The 20,824-nt window shown below is 38.0% G+C and overlaps 1 protein-coding gene across 8 annotated transcripts in view; it reads left to right on the top strand.

Moving 5' to 3' along the window:
- LOC132103388 (ras/Rap GTPase-activating protein SynGAP-like) overlaps positions 1 to 20,824 on the top strand; it is a 138,271-nt gene that overhangs the window by 52,781 nt on the left and 64,666 nt on the right. Inside the window, exon 1 of one of the 8 annotated variants that reach the window (XM_059508464.1) lies at positions 12,050 to 13,447. The exons of the other annotated variants lie outside the window; for them this stretch is intronic. The gene's annotated coding sequence lies outside the window, so the exon portion shown is untranslated. Of the gene's footprint in view, positions 1 to 12,049; positions 13,448 to 20,824 lie in introns of those variants that run through there. 8 annotated transcript variants of the gene reach the window in all.

The following is a 20,824-nucleotide window of genomic DNA, read 5'->3' on the forward strand; positions in this document are numbered from 1 at the left end:
CTTTGCATGACCAAACTACATTTCCCATCATTCTTTGTGGCATGAGTAGTGGTGGTTGAAGTTCTGATCACCTAATGTAATATTACTTTAATAAGAGCTTACAGTATTTTCGATTTCTACTTGAGTAAAGGTACAAAACTCACTGTTAAATACTTAAGGAAACTGAATTATTAAGACTATAGTTTGCCTCATACAGAAAAAGATATTTTTTCAAATATTTGTTTATATTTTGGCATATGCAAAAATGACCAAAAATTTAGTGCTAAAAATAAAATATTTGAGTACATATTTACATAGATATATTTTTTAAAAAATATGATATTTTACCATTTTTTTTGTTTTGTTTTCAGTTTAAACATTTAATTCATTCAAAATATATTTAAAAAATAATTTTACATTTACCCATAATGTATTTTCATATTGAACGGTTTAGTAATTTTGTCATTTTTAGTAGTTTTCTTTTATTCATTTTTATTTCCGTTTTAGTTATTTTAGTACATTAAGCTTAACTAAATGAAAAAGAGAAATGTTCAAGTAAAATACATTTTTTATACATTTCTTTTAATGTTAGTTAACGATTATTTTATTTCAAGTAATGGAAATGAATATTCATGAGCCAAGCTGCATCTGGCACAGCCACAGACAGAAAGTAAACTTCCTGAGAAGAGAATATGTGAACAACAGAAGAGAATAAAAGTCATTTTTTACACACACACACACACACACACACACAAAGAAATGTGTTTTCATATTGGCAGTTGCACCAGTGTTTCAGGCTGAAATATTAAACTTTTATGAGAAAAACGAGTGACTGAGACTTTCAAACAGACAGATAGATAGATATAGTTTGATTTATCTTTAGTTTATTTACTAAATTAATTTCCCAGAATCTGGGTTGAATTTCTTTGAATTCAAATTCCAATAGACCTTCCTATAGAATGTGGCCAATTCAATTCAAATTCAAGCTTATGAATTAAAAGGCAGTCAATATATATATACATACATGTATGTGTGTGTGTGTGTGTGTGTGTGTGTGTGTGTGTGTGTGTGTTTGTGTGCTTTATTTTACTAAGATAATGAGTGGCTGGCTATGCGTTTCAGGATTTAAAGCCTCTGTGCACAGCCTGACCCATGCTTTCTGTTTGCATGCTCCCACTTGGACATTTCAGACCCTTGAATTGAATTTGTTTTTAAAAATAGGAACCTTTTCGTGTCTCTGGCTCTTCTTCAAGACACATCTTCTACTGTAAACTTTTGAATGATTACAGATGCACCATATATTGATTATACAAAACTGACATCTGTGGCTCCCCCAAAGGCAGAGGTCACACGAGGCCATGTAGGCCTAATTCATTTCCAGGGCTGTTGTTTTTGCAGTTCTGCTCCAGTGCTACTGCCTCATATGTTCTGTCATATGAAATATGCAACATGCATACCACGGTGCCAGAGTGTCCAGAGGCCAATGCACTGGTATCTAGAGATCTACCATAAAAATAACCACATTGACTGGTATTGATTTACATGAATGATCACACTGATTTTGTGGCATGGGACATGTATTGTAAGATTATGAAAAAGTGATCCCACACAGATCCATAATGCATCATCCTTTAGACTTTGAATGCATCTTCCAAAAAATAGGTATATTTGATAATCAAGTTGTGCATTCAAGTCTAAATTTGTTTGCTAAATTTGTGATGTGATACTGAAATCCACAGTGAATGTGTTTGTTGTCTGATGCTGTAATTTTAGAGGATGTGCTGGTCTCTTAGGTTCACTATTTGTCACGAGCAAGAAGTGCAGAATTGTCTTGATGACTTATCTGCGGCTGTAGGTTTGATGTTTTATGACCTTCATATTGAGGAATGAAGTACTTCAAGTGAATTTGTTTTTATTTGATAGTTGCCAGTGATTAGTTAAAGGCTGTTATGCTGAAAGAGCTTAAGGGCAGCTCTTAAAATAACCACTCACTGCTCTGTGAAGACTTGATGTCATCACTTATTTGATGCAGCAAGGTGATTTTAACTTTAGCTTGCAAAATTTGCAAAAACGATTGCCAGTGGGAGGCTTATGTTGTTAGATTCTTTAGTGTTCCTTCTAAACATTTCTTACAAATCTCACATTTCTTATACACCAAACACTGGTTTTAAAGGCTCTAAAAGCATACTATCAGACTGTTGCAGCATACAGTAAGGAAATATGGATTACTGTTAAAACCATATAGTTAACTAGAACCAAAGCCAAAATGTTGTTACATGAAGTAAAATAAACATTAAAAAATGTTTTTTATTTCAGCTATAGTTAAGGCAAAATTTCTCATTTTTTTGTTTAACTAATACTAAAACTTAAAAAAAGAAGAAGAAGAAAAAATAACTACATACATTTTTTTTTTTTTTTTTTTATAAATAAAAACGATTAAAAGTACAATTATAGAATACCTGTGAAAGCCATTTTCCACCATGGAATAAAAATAAAATTTCAAACAATTCTGAGTTTACATATTACAATTCTGACCCCCCCCCCCCCCCCCCCCTATAATTATGAGCTATAAATTGGCTTTATAATAACTCTGTAGTGTTTATTGTGATATACATTTATGTGTGAAACATATAAAGCAATGCAATACAATGATGATTGAGAGATGGACAAATCAATATTGGTCAAAAGCCTTATATTTGAATTTAATTGAATTTAATGTGACTTTTTAAAATAAGTTTTCATAAACCATGTTTCTAAATAATTATGTATGATTCATCGAATAACGTTAAGATGCTTCAGATCAGTAAATGTTTTTTTTTTATATTACTCATAATATAATAGTTATTCTTTAACTTTAACATTTATATTATATAAATATTAGTAAGAATTTCACAGCAAAAAGACTTGAATATTCCTGAATATTTTACAGTTAAATAAATGAATATCATTTAATTTTATTAATGAATAATTTCTCAATATTACATTTTTTATTTTGAAAAGCAAAATACCAGTTCATGGTGACAGGATACATGTAAAAAATGTGCCAAAGGGGTCTGTGTTGGTTTTGTTTAGTACTATGTCCCAGTACTTTAATATTCTCGCTACAAACTCAGAATGATGCACTGTCCCATTACAAAAAAGTACATACTTTACTTTTAGTGCAGAGCATAAGTAGGCGAACTGGGCCGCAGCCTGCAGTCTCTCCAGCTGCCTTCCTCCATCATGGAGACTAGAGCCATTACTGCTCTAAATGATGATGTGCTCGCAGCACTGCGGCCCCGCTGGTGCAGATCCTTTGCGAGAGGGTGGGGAGTGGAAGGGCTCTCAGGGTACAGCTTGCCTTCAGAATCACTGTGCAAAAGGCTGCACGAGAATCGCTCTTACACTCGGTGACTGCGGGTGTCGAGTGACATGCCAAAACAGATTAATGCATGTTGATGTGTGTGACAGTAATTGTGCCTGTGCATGTGTGTATTTAAGTGACAAGGTTGCAGTTTTGCATCAGTTGCACATGTTTATGTGTGATCATTAAGTGTGCAAGTGGAAGGCAACTGCTAGATAATGTTGCATGCTTGCATTTGTGTGTTTACACGTGCATATGCATGGCACTGCCAGTTTACACAACAGTCTTGGCGCAGGGCCTAGCCAGGTGGCACTGTGCACGCTTCAAGTGCGTCCTCATTTCAGCATCATTCCTCTTGCTCAGACTGATGCCAGTTTTCTGCTGGTCTGTTTATCCTGCCTTATCTCACCTGTCATAAAAAAACCTACTTCCTGCCTGTCACCTTTATTCCTAAATGTCAACATGAAATCAAAGTTCGGCCTGCTTACTTTCATGAAAGTATTATTTTTTTGGAGATTATTTTTTCACATAACAATATGACATTAGATATTTAATTGTGCATGCTCATTTGACCTATTTTGCCATCATCTAATGCTCTCGTAAAGTCTTTAAAAACAATAATAATTTAATAACACCTATAATTGTAATCTTCAGCGAACCTCAAAATACATAATCATTTTTCATACTGCACGCTATAATGTTGTGAAGCCTAAATTATTGTTTTAGATTTTTATTTAAAGGAGAAACACTGACACAAATAATTACAAATATTGTTATTATACTGTACAATACATTCAATCGACAAAAACTAGCAAGAAATTAAAGGTGTAGTACAGAGAGAAATGCATGAGGGCCTGATGAGCAAGTATATAACAGTATTTCTAAAAAGAAGACTTAACTTTAGACTAAGTTACTGTTTTTGCAGGTTATGAATCTTTGGATCATTCATTTGTCGAAATTCATTTAAAAACACTGAATAATCTAGGAACAAGTAACTCTTTGAGAGTGCTTCTTTAACCAATCTGATTCATTCAGTAACAGAGATTAATTGAGGAACACTTATTTAGTAGTGATTCATTAAATAATTTATTCATTTTATTAGTTCAAAAACACAGATTAATTCGGGAACATTTTTTATGAGTCATTCATTAATTCATTAATTTAAAAAAAACAGATTCGCTGCGAAGCATTAATTTATGACAGATTTATTAAATCATCCACTTAACAGATTAATTGAGGAATATTCATTTATGAGTGATTTGTTCAAAAGCACTATTTTATTTAGGAACAAAACAAGTAACTGTTTTTATGAACAATTTATTTAATCTTTCACACATCTGATTCATGATTCATAATGCCACTACTATGTGTGTGGCTCTGGCATGCTCAATGATAAATTTTTACTTTATTTGTATTTATTTAAAAGCAATACACACTCGATATCATGCTGCTGGTCTGAACTTCAGCATGTGTGCGAGTTTAATATTGCTTAAATATCTGGCTATTGGCTTAACTGAAATTCATGCTAGTCTAAAGTGGACTTTTAGGAGTTCCTCTCTATTTAATATACCTGTCACTTGCAGCTAATTCAAATCATCTGTCAATTGTCAAGTAGTTTAACACAGTCTCTCTCCCAACTCATATATTGACGCTTGGTCAGGACACTTTGGCGTTGCTTTTTGACGCACAGGGTACCCCTTTAGCGTAATCATTTGATGTGCAAGGTCCTCCATTGCTTTAAATAATATTGCCATTATTGCACATATGTTGGGGTGTGATTTTTCAATGTAAACAGTCACAGCATTTATTTATTTTACACTATTTACACATTTATGGGATCGCTGCTCTTCCTGTGTGCTGTCTCTGTGCACAAATTAAAAAAATACCTCCAGAAGAAGCGTTATGTCAGCCATTGGCTCTTTTGTGTGTCTCGTGACTGATTGTGTCATGCTACGGGAGCATCTTTTTGAATGAGAGGTGATGTGAGCGCATTAACGGTGCAGGATTATTTTAAGGAATTAAAACCTTATGTTTTACTCTTCGCCTAAAGATATCGTATGGCTTCAGAAGACTTGGAATGCAACACGACATGTTTTTAATGCTTTTATTCCGCTTGTTTATGGTTGGTTTTAGCAATTAATTCCTATGACTTTACTTTTATTTGCCTGTTACATGTTTTATATTGTTCAGAAGTTGGTAGGTTTAGGGTAGGGGTGGGGTTACATGCTCCAATCAAAGTATAAATTTATATACAATTATTTTCATTTAATACAAATGCATGAAAACCATTAAATTAAGACAAACAACTGAAAACACCTGTGCTTTGAAAAAATATGCTAAAGAGGTACCTCGAATGTCAAAAAGCGAAGCGAAGGTGTCCTGACCAAGCATCAATATATGACAAGTTGGGAGTTAGACTGTGTTGCGTAGTTAGATTCTAGCAACCATCATAATGCCTTTCATCATCTTTATTATCATCTCTCTTAAACTGATTTCAAATGACTTTGACAGTCGCAGGCATAAAAACCACATAGGAATGTGTGCAAATGTCAGGAGTAATAATGTCCTCTCTGTGTGGCTTAGCAAAGGTCAAGATCTGGTTTCTCTTCGGCCAAACATCCTCGCAGGAATTCATCGTGGTCATGCAAGCATCCGATTCCTTCTCCCTCGGAGTGATGGCATCAGTAGGGAGCTTGATTGGTGCCCGAAGATGCACAAGGGCTGAACTGACACACAAAAAAAGTGGCCTTTGAGAGGTGTTTAGTTGCATACTTGTCCCTTTGGCATTTTGCAGAGCTTGTTTGCTACGATTCAAAACAAGTAGCAAATGCAGTCAATCAGATTAGCCAGGGGAAAAATAAGGCTTGTTACATAATCCAGCAATGCACCTTTTCACAGAGAAAGAGATTACATTAGTGTTGCAGCCATGACAGGGTGGAGGAAGAAAGAACACATAATGTTTGATGTACGAATGTAGTCTCCATATGAACAGTGTGTGTGGGCTCTGGGGTTTTTACATCAGCTTTCACAGCTGAAGGAGCCGTTGATGCTAACAAACCTAAGCAGCAGTAACTGTGTGTGCATATTAAAGAAATTGAAGATCTTTTTTAACATCTTAATTGCTTCTCCTATATCTGTAGCTTTTCAATTTTGTCTCCTGAGAAAAAGAGCTTGTTATCTCACCTGTGTCTCCAGCTATGTTCAGATTTGCTAGTGGACAGCAAGGCAGCTCAAAAACCAAATGAGTAAATAGTCCTTTTTAATAGGTTATTATTTTTGCTTTGTAGTATTGGATGGATGTTTTTTTTTTTTTTAGATTGCTGCAATGCATTATGGGATTGTGTTTTCCTAAAATGGTAGGCTACTGTAAATCAGGTATTCCTAAAGCTTTTTGTCTGGTCTTGTTTTGTCGTGTAGTGCACTTGAATACTCTTTTCTGCTCACCAAGGCTGCATTTATTTAATCAAAAATATAATGAAAACTGTAATATTGTGAAATAGTATTACGATTTAAAATAACTGTTTTCTGTTTGAATATATTTTAAAATGTAATTTGTTCCTTTGATGCAAAGGAATCCTGAAAGATCCTTCAGAAATAATTATATTATGATGATTTGGTGCGCAATAAACATTTTCTTATTAACATTATTGTTATTGTTAATCAATGTTTTACTAATATATTTGTCAATAATATATTCATTTATTTTTACATTTGACATTTTTATGATTACATTGATTTTATTTCTTCAAATTAATTTTAGGAGCAACTTCCAAGACAAAATTCATACTTAAATGAAACATGATTAATATCTGTGTGCTATCAGTATTAATTTTATAGTTCTCTATAAAATGGTATAGTTCTTTTAATTTTTCTGTTTTTATTTGTTTTAAAGATTTTAAAGGGACTGCTGGCCCAAAAATGTAAATTCTGTCATCACTTATGCATCCCATCACTTTAAAGAGAAACATCTGAAGCAAAGTCAGTGCTTAATATAACTGAGAATTGTTCATTCTCAGCGAGTGAGACACACACAGTGCTGTGAGTGTTTGTCTTGTGTGTGTCGGTGTTTGTTAGTCTCGCTGCTGTTTGGTGCTGATCCCAGTAGGTGGTAAACTGGGGGAGGTGGGTGGAACTGCTGTTCATGAACTGATGTTGAGTTCTCTCTCACACTCGCTTCACTGCTGGTTACCAGGATTCCACCAATACAAGAAATCATCTCACATTCAAGCTGGAAAAACACTGACATTTATTAATATCACAAGATTGCATTACATGCACAAGGCCTGATGCAAAAGAAAAAACACTGCATATTTCTCAGAGGTTGCTTTTTCAAAGCAAGAGACTTAATTGAGTTATGAATCATTAAATCAGTTACGAATTTGCTCTGTCTGAGATAATTATTTTAAATATGTTTTATTTCTTCTACATATCTAAGAAATAAAAATAGGGTAATGCCTTATTCTGCAATATGGTCAGTACCGTTGCTCCCTATATGCAGAGTACGCATTTTGCGTAGGGCACCAACTCCCAGGAGGGCACCATCCCATTTGCTCAAAAAAATATTGTTCTTTATTAATATTACCATCTACATATACAAACAATATATATACATATATACATATATATATATATATATATGTTTTAATGTCTGTAATAATTTCCCCAGCAACAACAACGCATTTGACTTAATATTCTAGTTTTCATGACTTGTATTATATAAAAACAATGAGGCACTAATGATTGGTTAATTAATAATATCAACCAGTGGCCTGGTAATTGCTGTTGTAACACTTACATGACGATCAAATCCTTGTTTAATATTGACCAAACATTAAATTCAAATTTCCACTTTTTTTGCAATATGAAATGCTACAGCCTCTTTAATATCTTCAACAAAAACATGTGGACATCACAACCCTTACCAAAATTAACCAATATAATATTTTCAATTTAATTGTATTATTTATGTATATTTATTAAATGTATTAATAAATGTATAATTTATTAGAAATATTTTAAATATGTGTTTAATTAATTAATATTTTATTTTTATCAAATACCAAATACAATATTCTAATAATAATTATAATCAAACATTTATTTTACAAGACTATTTCAGAATATGACTATAGTTCAAATATTGTGATCTAGGGAGAATCTGATAATAAATATTGTATATTTTATTGTACATGCATGTTTCACAACAAGTCTCCATTTGTTCTCTCATTATTGTCATTACTGTCATCTCTAGCTCTAGTATGTATATGTATGTACACACACTCATGCCTCCAGCTGTTCGCTATACTCTCATTTCTGTCTCTAGCTTCTTAGATTTGTCTCTTGAGAAGAAGACCCCATAATCAGCGTCTCAAACTCTGCTCAAATTTGCAAAGATATCAAAGTAGACAGCCTCAGCTAAAGTCTCCATTTGTTCTCTGTTTAATCTCACTGCTGTCTCTGAGAATCAACAGAGCGACTCAAGAGATCTCCTCTCGGATCTTTCTTCACCACGGGCTGTTTCTTTTATAGAGAAAAGGTCTCAGAAGGGAGTAATTGTATGCTAACGAACACAGTCAGGCGAATTGAGGAGCTGAAAGAAAATGTGAAAGAGAAAAGAGACATTTGTACATTGAGCTTAGCCTAAGATCGCTGATGGTAACCATGGAAATAATTATAGAGCAAACAGACTGCTAGAGAGAAAGGAAAAATGAAAGAGAGAGGGGAGGAATTTAAAAGAGTGCATCTTTGGATCTTGCTTTGAGTTTTAATAAAACTCGGCACTACAGTAGGTAGGCGGGTTTTAATCTGGCTTTGATCACGTATACTGATCTTTTAATTGAATGCACTATGGTCAGGCTCTTGAATGAGGGATATACATCAGCCACGTTCATTCTCTTGTGGTGTGGATCAGTAACGGCCTTCTTGAGGTGGATATTCAATCATCAGGAGGTATGAGGTGTGCGTCAGCTGTCTTTGTGAGCATTAAGACTCCTCTCTGCTGGAGATGTGTCCGGCTCAGCTTCGCCTCAATGCTTTAACTTTAGCACTCACTGTCTTGGGCTTGCAAGCCGGAAGCAGTCGTCATGGAAACACATGTCTTTATAACACGCTGATCATTTACACAGAGCTGTTTGTCTGAAAATGACAGTTCTTGATTAAATCAGTCAAAAAGCCTCTTTCATGCAATTTAGGTGTAATCTAGAGATGTTCCGATACCCTTTTTCTCTTCCTGATACCGATTCCGATACTTGGGCTCAGGGTATCGGCCTATACCGAGTACTGATCCGATACCTGGGTGTGTATCTGTATATACAGCTGTATATACTACTAGCCCTGTGTAAATTGCTAGAATTATTTTATGGTGTGCTTCAGACTTATCCCTTAATAAAACATGAACAAATACATGGTGAACTACTGTATTTATTACAGTATTTTTATTATCTGACATGAATTTGAGAGTAATATTATTTATTTTCTTAAGCGAAAAAGAACTTCAAATGCAGCCAAAAATCTAACACCACAAACTAAAAAAGGTATTTTAGTTTTACAATATAACTGTATAAAAAACTGCAACAAATAAGTCTAGGAATATAAAAAAATGATATATTAATCAGATAATCACTTTACAACAAAACAATTAAAAAACAAGCAACCGTCTAAGCATAATTATTATTATTAATAGAGACGTATTATTATTACTACATAGAGGCATAGTTAAATCTACTGTAGGCTACAACAGTAGCTTAATAATATATTGTCAAATTACTCACGTTAAACCGAACATTTATTTTGATGGGTTGGCATGAAGATCTTTGAGTGTCTGTGTTTATGATATGACCGTTTTCTCAAATGAAATGGTAAATTCTCATGAAGTGACGGTTTATGCGTTCGTGTCCTCATATAGTGACACATGGCAGAGACTACAAAACAACGAGCTCCCGCGCATCTGCGCCCGTCACCCACAGAGATGTAGAATTTGCAGGAGTAATATTTAAATTAGGGGTGCACCGATCGAGATCGGCCGATCGTTAATGCGCATCTCGCCAGTAAAGCCGGTTATCTAATCAGCAGTAAATTCCATCAGGTGCGTGATTTCACATAGAGCCGCTGTTACTACACAGAGCCGTTGTTAACTGTCTAGTTGCGCAAATAAACGCTGATGATGAACGTGGATTTGCGCATCTTCTCAGTTAACAATGGCTCTGTGTAGTACCAGCTGCTCTATGTGAAATCACGCACCTGATGGAATTTACCGCTGATTACACAACCGGCTTTACTGATGAGATGCGCATAACGATCGGCCGATCTCGATCGGTGCACCCCTAATTTAAATAGTATTTTGCAACTTCCTGTGTTTGCAATGCATTCTGAGCAGTGAAGAAGAACCGTGCAGCGGTTAGGCAAAGCTAGCGGTCATAACTAGGTCTTGTTTAAGAAAATGGTATCGGATCGGTATATGGGTTCATGTACTCGCCGATGCCAATGCCAGAATTTGTTGTGGTATCTGTGATATTTCCGATACTAGTATCGGAACAACTCTAGTGTAATGTTACCAACCCTGTCAGCAATACAGTTTTATAGTTTTTAGTACTACTTCTAAAAGATGATTAAATAAAGTTTAAGCAGATACAATATATTAATATAAATTTAAAAACAGAATGCTTCTGGTCAAAGGTTTGGGGTCAGTAAGGTGGGGTTTTTTTCTGTGTGTTTTTTACAAATTCCTGGTCTTGTTCAGGAAGAATACAGTAATCAGTAAAAGTGACAGTAAAGCATTTTACAAAAATGTTCCTTTAAAAAAAATGCTGTTCTTTTTAGATTTTATTCTTCAAAGAATCCTAAAAAATCCACAAAAAATATTAAACTTTTTTTTACATTAAACGTTGCTTTGAAAGTATATTCAAATAAAAACATTTTAAAAAAAAACAATTAAAATTAAAATTGCTTAAAAAAAAACAATTGATGTATTTTTTATAATATAATGTAATATTTCAGTGCTTACTGTATGTATGTAGGAATATGCATTTTTTTTGTGTGTGTTTGTGTGAATTATTAATGTATATTTATATATTAAGAATAGTCCACCCAATAGTTTTAGGTCAAATTATCTTTCATACAGGTCATATAAGTTTGAAACAACATGAGGATACATTTTTGTGGGATCTTTCCCTTTAAGAAGCGCTGTACAGTACTGTCATTCTTCTAAGCGATCAGACTGTCAGCCTGCCAGAATATCATAAAAACTTGAGGGTGGGCTGTTTTAACCAGAACCTCTTAGCAACCAGTCAGAGACTCAGAACACCCTAGCAACCGCATAGCAACACACTGAAAACCTCAGAACACCTTGGCAGCCATGTAATGCTCTGCCAACCACCCACAATACCCTTGTGGTCCAAATCAAATGTAAAAACCTTTATTATCTTTTAGCTTTTAGAATTAAAAGCAAAGATAGCAGCGAAAGCTAACATGCGACTTGCAGCATTACTTTGTACTGTACACGCACTCTCCGCGTTTAATCTGCATTGTCATTTGTCTTCAGTTTGTGTGGTTGTGTAATTACACACATTCCTCCCACATAACCCACCTCTACAGAAGCCTCTCCACTCACCGGCTGCCTGCGAGCGTCACATCCAAACACACACACACACCAGAGCTGTGTGTGTGAGAGAGAGTGAAAAAGACAGAGAGAAAGAGAGAGAGAGTTTGCCCCAGGCTTTTACATGAAGTTCTCTCCATCAAATCCCATCTCTCCCCCACCCCCCTGTCCAGCTCAGCCCCACTTCGCTCCTCTTGTCTCCTCGAGTGAGCGAGAGCGCAGTAAAGAAAAGGACAATTGCAGGAAAGGATGCATCGCCTTGCTGCTGGTATTCCTGTGTGCATGACTGGAAACGAGCAAACCGGAATACAGCAAGAAGGACTTCCAGCTTTTCCTCGTGCTAAGGATTTCCATATTGGAATTGCTTTTGGAAGTCCTCATGCAAATGACCCGTCCATTTGAATCGGAGCTTTGATGCGTCACTAAACGCGTCGTTTTGTGCACTCCGTGCGCTCGGAGGATTTACGCGTCGGTGTCACTGGCACAGAGCTGCGGAGAAGTCTGGCTCCGTCACACGCGCACACACACACACACACACACAAGTTTGCATTAGATGCCAGTGTTTTACTGTCTATGGAAGTGTTAGCTTAGAATAAATACCTTAGTCATGTGTGTGCATGCTCCGATAAGTTCTCTCGTAGAGCGTTTTAAACATAGATAGATAGATTGCAACGCTAAACGACACCCTAAAATAGCTAAAGTAAAACATGAGAGAGTTTCACCGCAGATCTGGTGTTGGTAACCGCAGTAAAGGCAGAAGGGAAGCGGCTCGTCATTTCAGGGTCGTGTGTAAAGGAGCCGGCGAGCATCGCCGGGACCCGGAGCTCTCCATCTGGCATTCTGCTGAGGAACAGCCGCTGTCGGGGCTGGAGAGAGTGACTGAGACGAGGTGGAGAAATGAGACGCAACAATTCTAACAGTTAAACACCCAGGATATACTAATATACGTATAGAGTGCAATTTCTTGATTGTAAATATTCATTTTTAACAATTCTTACTATTCTTGTAAGTAAATACATTTAGATATCCAAGTAGTAGTCATAAATATAGTATTAGTGAAATATATGTATTCAACTAAGCAAACTACTATAATATATTTAGCCTACATTTGATTGCAATAACCACAGGTAATGCATAAATACCTTTTTAGAATTAGATTTATGACATATTAGGTCAAAATGTTGCCGAGTTGTACATTACTTCATATGGGATTACTTAAAGAAAGCAAGAATATATTTATTTAGTAGTCAGTAAGTCATATTTAACACATGATTACAACCAAACATGGTGTGGCCATTCATCGTTCTGTTGACCTTTAAAGGAACTCTTGTTCTGCCAAGGGAAAGAACTCATTCACAAATTAAACAGAAGAAAGTGACTTAAGAATTGTGACTGGATTATGATCAGAGATGGACAGTTTGGACAATTCGTCTTTCTTGGTGGCTTGAGATTACTTCTGGATCCTGGACGGGAATAATTAAGGAGGAGTAAGGGATTGTACCACCCCTTACAATTGCATTCTGGTGTAAGTAGGAATGATCTGCACATTACAGTTGGTTGTTACATGGGGTCACATAATTTATTTGGCCTATAGATTAAATGACAAATTCTCTTAAAAGGTGATTTTATTTAGAAGATAAAATTATACAAATGCATTAAAATTGTCAGGTTTATCAAATGAATGACCTCATAAAAACAGTCATCATTTAAAATTTACTACAAATTTTTTTTACTATACTACATTTTGATTATATGCAATGCTGCAGAGATCTTTATTCAGTTGATTCAAGCATATCTACTGTATTGTAGTCTGTGGAACCGTTTGGAAGGTTGTTTCGTGATGCTTTTCTGAAAAGAGTGTAAGGTTGCTATAAAAACACCCACTGCTGCAAGAGAAAAATCCTTGAAAATGACAAACGAAGAAAGAAAAGTCCTTTGGCAATTTGTCTCCATGATTTACAGGCATCACTTTTTTCTTTTGCAGCTTCCAAAGATCTAAAAACACTAAAATATATTCTTAGAAACCTTTTTATATTGAACATGAAATTTGTGCCACTAGAGGCATGAAATGAATTTGATAAATAATGACTGTCAGACAGGTTTCCCAAACATTCCCATTTGTGACCCTGGAGCACAAAACCTTGAAGGGATAGTTCACCCAAAAATCAAAATTATGTCATTAATAACTCAAGATATTTTAGATTTAGTCCGAGAGCTCTCAGTCTCTCCATTTAAACTGTGTGTACGGTATACTGTCCATGTCCAGAAAGGTAAGAAAAACATCATCAAAGTAGTCCATGTGACATCAGAGGGTCAGTTAGAATTTATTGAAGCATCGAAAATACATTTTGGTCCAAAAATAGCAAAAACTACGACTTTATTCAGCATTGTCTTCTCTTCCGTGTCTGTTGTGAGAGAGTTCAAAACAAAGCAGTTTGTGATATCCGGTTCGCGAACGAATCATTCGATGTTCGTTATCTGGCTCGGCTCGGTGTTCATCTTCAGTTCTCTCTTCACAGCAGTTCAGTCAGTGTACTGTTTGAGTACATGCATTACTCCGGGATATTGGTTTGTTTTAACTCAGAGGGAGTGTCAGCCACATTAAAAAAGTTAACAGCTTAAGTAATTTGTGGATTAATGCGTATTGGAGATCCAAACCGTTTAAAACGATTCAGTTCAATTTGGTCAACTGGTTCAAGAAGATCCGCTTACATCGAATGATTCGTTCGCAAACCGGATATGACAAACTGCTTTGTTTTGAACTCTCTCACAACAGACACGGAAGAGAAGACAGTGATGAATAAAGTCATAGTTTTTGCTATTTTTGGACCAAAATGTATTTTCGATGCTTCAAAAAATTCTAACTGACCCTCTGATGTCACACGGACTACTTTGAAGATGTTTTTCTTACCTTTCTGGACATGGACAGTATACCGTACACACAGTTTCAATGGAGGGACTGAGAGCTCTCGGACTAAATCTAAAATATCTTAAACTGTGTTCCGAAGATGAACGGAGGTCTTACGGGTTTGGAACGACATGAGGGTGAGTTATTAATGACATAATTTTGATTTTTGGGTGAACTATCCCTTTAAGTCTTAAGTTGCTGGGGTATATTTTTAGCAATAGCCAAAAATACATTGTATGGGTCAAAATTATTGATTTTTCTTTTATGCCAAAAATCATAAAGATATTAAGTAAATATCATGTTCCATGAAGATATTTTGTACATTTCCTAGCGTAAATATATCAAAACTTAAATTTGATTTAGTAATATGCATTGCTAAGAATTCATCTGGACAACTTCAAAGGCGATTTTCTCTCAGTATTTTGATTTTTTTGCATTCTCAGATTCCAGATTTTTTCCTAATAAACCATACATCAATGGAAAGATTATTTATTCAGCTTTCAGATGATGTGTAAATCTCATTTTCGAACAATTGACACAACTTTGACTGGTTTTGTGGTCCAGGGTCACATTTGTCAAAAAACTGATAGCCCCGCCTCCAAACTCACACCATTGGTATTTGTATTTTTTTGCATAATTCAAATGTTGTTTTGAACATTCAGCATCCAGAACTGGAATTGTTCACTTTATTACTTAATTTAAAATAAATAACATATACAAAAAAAAAAAACCATTTAATTTCACCCAATTGCCAAAGAAACATTTCTCATATTCATGTAGTTTAACTCAAAAAATGGAAATGACTAAAACTTAAAAATGATTGACTAATATTAATAACTCAGTGACACTAAACTAACACTGTCATTTACAGCACAGGTGGTGTTTAGTGATGCCTTGTGGGTAACCCGCGGGTCGGGTCGGGGTGGGTAGAGAAATTGGCACTTTATTTGCGGGGCGGGTTGGGGCTGACGCACGCTCAGATATACGCTATGGCAGTGGTCTCCAACATGGTGCCCGCGGGCACCTGGTAGCCCGCGTGGAGTCTCTGAGTCGCCCGCACGTTCTATAAATAGCCTGAATTGTAATCTTTCTTTTTTTTTTATGATAATGTTATAAAATGAGAAAATAACTATTGGTGACATTTCATATACCATTAAAACATAATAAAATAATTCAATAGTTTAAAATATTTAGAATCTGCACGTCTCTCTCTCTCTCTCTCTCTCTCTCTCTCTCTCTCTCTCTCTCTCTGCGTCTCCTGCGCGCACCTCTCTCTCTCTCTCTCTCTCTCGCTCGCTCTTCGTCTCGCACGCGCACACCTCTCTGTCTGTCTCTCTCTCTCGCTTTCTCTCGCTCTCTCTCGCTCTCTCTCGCTCGCTCGCTCTGCGTCTCGTGCGCGCACCTCTCTTGTTCTCTCTGCGTATCGCGCGGCAGAGGAGCAGCGTTTTAATTTAGTTAAACACAGATATTATGTTGCTTTTCTAAATTTACATGCAACTATGTAAAGTATATCATTCAGTCACTATTTCATATTTATGCCGTTGTTCTTTCTTCCTTTCCCCCCGTGATTTTGTCTATATCGCGAATATAAGACGACCCCCCATTTTTTAGGACAAAAACGCCTATTTTTAGGACAAAAAAACTTGTCTTTTCGGGTATATACGGTAATTATATAGTCAATAGTCATAATATTTAACAATATTACTGTTTGTTGTTGTATTTTTCAAAACTTGAAACTGTGTGTGTGTGTGTGTGTGTGTGTGTGTGTGTGTGCGTGTGTGTGTGTGTGTGTGTGTGTGTGTGTGTGTGTGTGTGTGTGTGCCTATATCAAACAAGTAGCCCTCAAGACTATTTTATCCCTTCAGGGAGCCCTCACTCACAAAAAGGTTGGAGACCCCTGCGCTATGGGTTTAATGCATTTGCAGACAATGTAATTACACGTAACTATCATATAACTGTATCATATAAGTGGATTTTCATGGAAGAAAAAATCTGAACTGAAAACAACACTGGATTTAAAAATATATAAATAAATTAATTAAACTCCTAATAAATGTCCAAACAGCGATGCTATTGTAGAATTTATTGTTATAAAAATTTATAGGCTATAGCAATCCAAGTAAACAATATATATAGGCCTATATGACCACATTAATTTTAAGAATCATATGTTTTTGTTTGTTTAGATAAATTGTTCAGAAGGGTTTGACCAAACTGTTAAACTAGGTTATTTACAAATCATCCAAACACCTGATTCATTTCTAATACTATTAAATTGTAAAGAAACTACAAATCCATTTTTGAAACCGTGCTCTGTTTTCGGACGAGAGCAGCATATATCTGAGTGCACGCGTCCGGTTTTGTGCAAGATCAAGAAAATCTGTGCAAGATTTTGAAAATATGACTTTGTATGAAGTCACTGAAATTGTTCAAACTGTAAAGATGAAAAGTGTGTATTTTCTGTATTGGTGTTTGATGCTAGTGTTTTTCCTCTCAGTGTGTTCTGAGTGACAGTGTGTGTTATCTCAGTGAGGGTTGTGTGTAGTGTTTGGCTGCACTGAGCCTGTTTTGAACCATGTGTTTTAAGAGTTGTGTTGGTAGGAATGAGTTTTGCAGCTGATGTGAACTGTTTAGATCAGGTGACTGTTGGTAGTGCACACTGTAGTTTTGCACATGATGCGTCACTAAACGCGTCGTTTTGTGCACTCCTTGCGCTCTGAGAGTTTTGCACATGGAGCTCCAGTTGTTCTCACTGTCATTTAGCAATCGAAAAAAACTGTAATAAGGCAGTTTTTTATTTCTTTGTTTTGTTTAAGCCCAGTGTGTTATGTTGGAGTATTTAAGTTAGCTATTAAACACGAAGCACACACGGCTGAACGGATAATCCCTTAACTAATCCCTTTACTTAACCCCCTCGTAACCCCGAAAACCTAATGGTAGAACACAACACCCCCCCCCCCTTCAAAGAACAAAACTGGGCTCTCTCAAGCTATAACTATAGGAAATAACCAAACACCTAAGCATTAAAGTCTGTGATAAAGTCCTTTAGGTATGCGGGACGAGCTCTTGCTCGAATCGGCCGACTCTCAGTTACTGTTGACTGCGGCACTTCTTGGCCCTCCTTGGCCCTCCTGATTCCCATCAGGCAGTGGATAAAGAGGTTGAGGCCTCACAGCTGGTGGACATTGATGCAGGACCACCCTGACAGGGGAACCTTGATGCACTCGGCCTGCCCGTGGTTGTACTGGCAGCGGTGATGGTGGTGCAAAAACCGAGCTGTGTGTTGGCCCTCCACTAGGCTCCCTTGTCTGTGAGCACATGTGTGAGTTGAAAGGGTTTGGCAATTTCCGCAGTCTGCTAGCATGCCAGCGAGAACCATCGCTCAACAAGAATGTGGGAGGCCCTAACTGACAATCCACCTGGAGGGGTTCAGACCAAAACAATGCCATTTTATTGCTACGGTGTGGTCTCTGGACCCGAACCCAGTCTAGAACTGTCATCTTACTAGATTTAGCCTTGTGTCTTCTGTCAAAGTTGGCCTTCATTCGCCTCTGGTTTGAAATTACAGCAGCTTTGGCTGCTGCCCAGGTGCCATCTGAGGCTGTAGCTGACAATTCTTGTGGTCTCAGTCTGTCCAATGGCAAGTTCATCTCTCGGCCAAGCATAAGCAGAGCAGGAGAGGCCTGAGTTGTGGTGTGCTGGCTAGCTCTGTAATGCATAAGAGTTGAGTTGAGTGCTGTTTGGAATGCATACCCCTGGGCCTGGTGTGCACAAATGCCATTCTTAAGGCTTTGATTGAATCTTTCAACCCCACCATTTGCCTGGGGATGGTAGAGTGCGGCACGGAAATGCTTAATTCCTTTACTGCACAGGAAATTGGAGATGTCTGCAGAGGTAAACTGCGGCCCATTGTCAGTAGTGATGGCACGGGGCATGCCCCAGCGAGCGAACAGACTCTCCAGTATCTGAGTGATGGTCTGTGTTGTAACTGTCCCGGCTGGTATTACCTCAGGCCATTTAGAATGGAGATCATACACGACCACCAGAAAGCGCTGATGGTGGGGAACACCATGGCCATGAATTTCCCCACAGATGTCAAGTTGAAGGTGCTCCCATGGGTGAGATGGCCATGGAACAGGCTGCAAAGGGGGTGAGACCGGTTGTCCAGTCATTCCACTGAGTAGACATGGTTCACAATCTCTGACCAGTCCTTCAATGTCACGATCAATGCCTGGCCACCAAACCAGGTCTCGGCATCTTTGCTTAAGCTTTACAATACCCAAGTGCCCCTCATGCGCCATTGATAAGACACGTGCGCGCAGGCTGCGTGGCACCACTGTACAAAGGCCTCTAGAGACACACACATCGCCCCAACGTGACAGTTCATTTTGTACCTTAGCAAAAGGTTTTAGCTCCTCGGGCACCCGTGCTGGCCATCCTGAGCGTATATATGTGCGCAGTGTTGTTAGTGTGGGGTCACACTTGGACTCCCTCTGCAGCTGCTCCAAGGAGACCGATTCTTGTAGAGGTGTGTGTAGCAGCTGAATGAGGTCTGACTCCATGTCATAATTTCCTGGTCATACTGCCTTAGACGCTCACCCCATCTGTGCAGACGCAGGGGTTTATGACCTGAGCCAGAGGCCGACAAGAGTGTGGTCAGAGCCGGATGGTCCATGCGGAGAGTGAAATGCCGACCATAGAGGAAGAGATGCCATCATTCAGTTGCCCAGACACAAGCAAGGGCCTCGCGTTTACCTACAGAGTAGCGCTGTTCTGTGGGGGTCAAAGCTCTGGAGGCAAATGCTATAGGTCTTTCCACTCCATTCTGCATCTGCGACAGCACTGCGCCCAGTGCCTGTGTGGAGGCATCGCAGGTGACGATAGGCTGACTATCAGGATTGAAGTGAGCTAAGACAGGAGGTGTGGTAAGCTGGGACTTTAGTGTTCTAACGGCCTCGGAGCATGCACTAGTCCAGTTCCATGGCTCTTCTTTTTTTAGTAACTGGCGAAGGGGTGCCGTGGTTTGGGAGTACTGAGGCAAGAAACGAAGGTAATAGGCTGTCATGCCCAGAAATGAGGCCACCTGTGAGGAAGAGGTGGGCTCTGGGATTCTGTGTATCGCCTCAATATTTGACTGAAGAGGGGCGATGCCCCTAGACATGAGGCGGTATCCAACAAAGTCTATGGCTGAGGCTGCAAAAGTGCATTTCTCTCCATTTAATGTAAGGTTATGTGCCATGAGAGCACTGGCCACCCTGCTGAGACGGTCGTTATGGGTCTGGACATCTGGCGCATGGACTACTATATCATCCAGGAATACTCCAACTCCAGGAATTCCAGCCAAAATGGTGGTCATTAACTTTTGAAAGCAGCTGGGGGCGGAGCTTAGGCCAAACGGCATACGAGTATATCGAAATGCCCTAGCGTGTGTGACGAATGCAGTGAGATCTCTGCTAAAAGGGTGGAGTGGCACCTGCAGATAACCTTGGCGCAGGTCCAGTTTTGAGAAGACTGTTGAACCATAGAAGTAAGCAGTCAGCTCCTCAGTTGTGGGTAAGGGGTACTTGTCTGGGATAACCGCCTTATTTACAGAGTGCAGGCCAACACATACTCGTATTCCTCCCGATTTTTTTTGCAATGACCAGGTTAGAAATCCAGGGAGATGCATTGACCGGTTCAATAACTCCGATGTCCAGTATCATTTGAAGCTCCGCAGTAACTTCTTCCCACATGGCTAGGGGAATTCTGCGCAGGGGCTGTATGACCGGCGGCACACCAGGGTCAACCAAAGGCCTATGGCCTCGAGGTACACCGTGAAGCCATCGATCCAGCTCGCCCATGGAATAGGCCAGGGGTGCCCAACCCTGCTCCTGGTGATCGACTGTCCTGTAAAGTTTGGCTCCAACCCTAATCAAACACACCTGCCTTTAATTTTTAAGTAAGCCTGAATACCTTAATTAGTTGCTTCAGGTATGTTTGATTAGGATTGGAGCTAAAC

The sequence above is a fragment of the Carassius carassius genome, chromosome 24 (genome assembly GCF_963082965.1).
Source record: "Carassius carassius chromosome 24, fCarCar2.1, whole genome shotgun sequence".
Taxonomy (NCBI): Eukaryota; Metazoa; Chordata; class Actinopteri; order Cypriniformes; family Cyprinidae; genus Carassius; species Carassius carassius.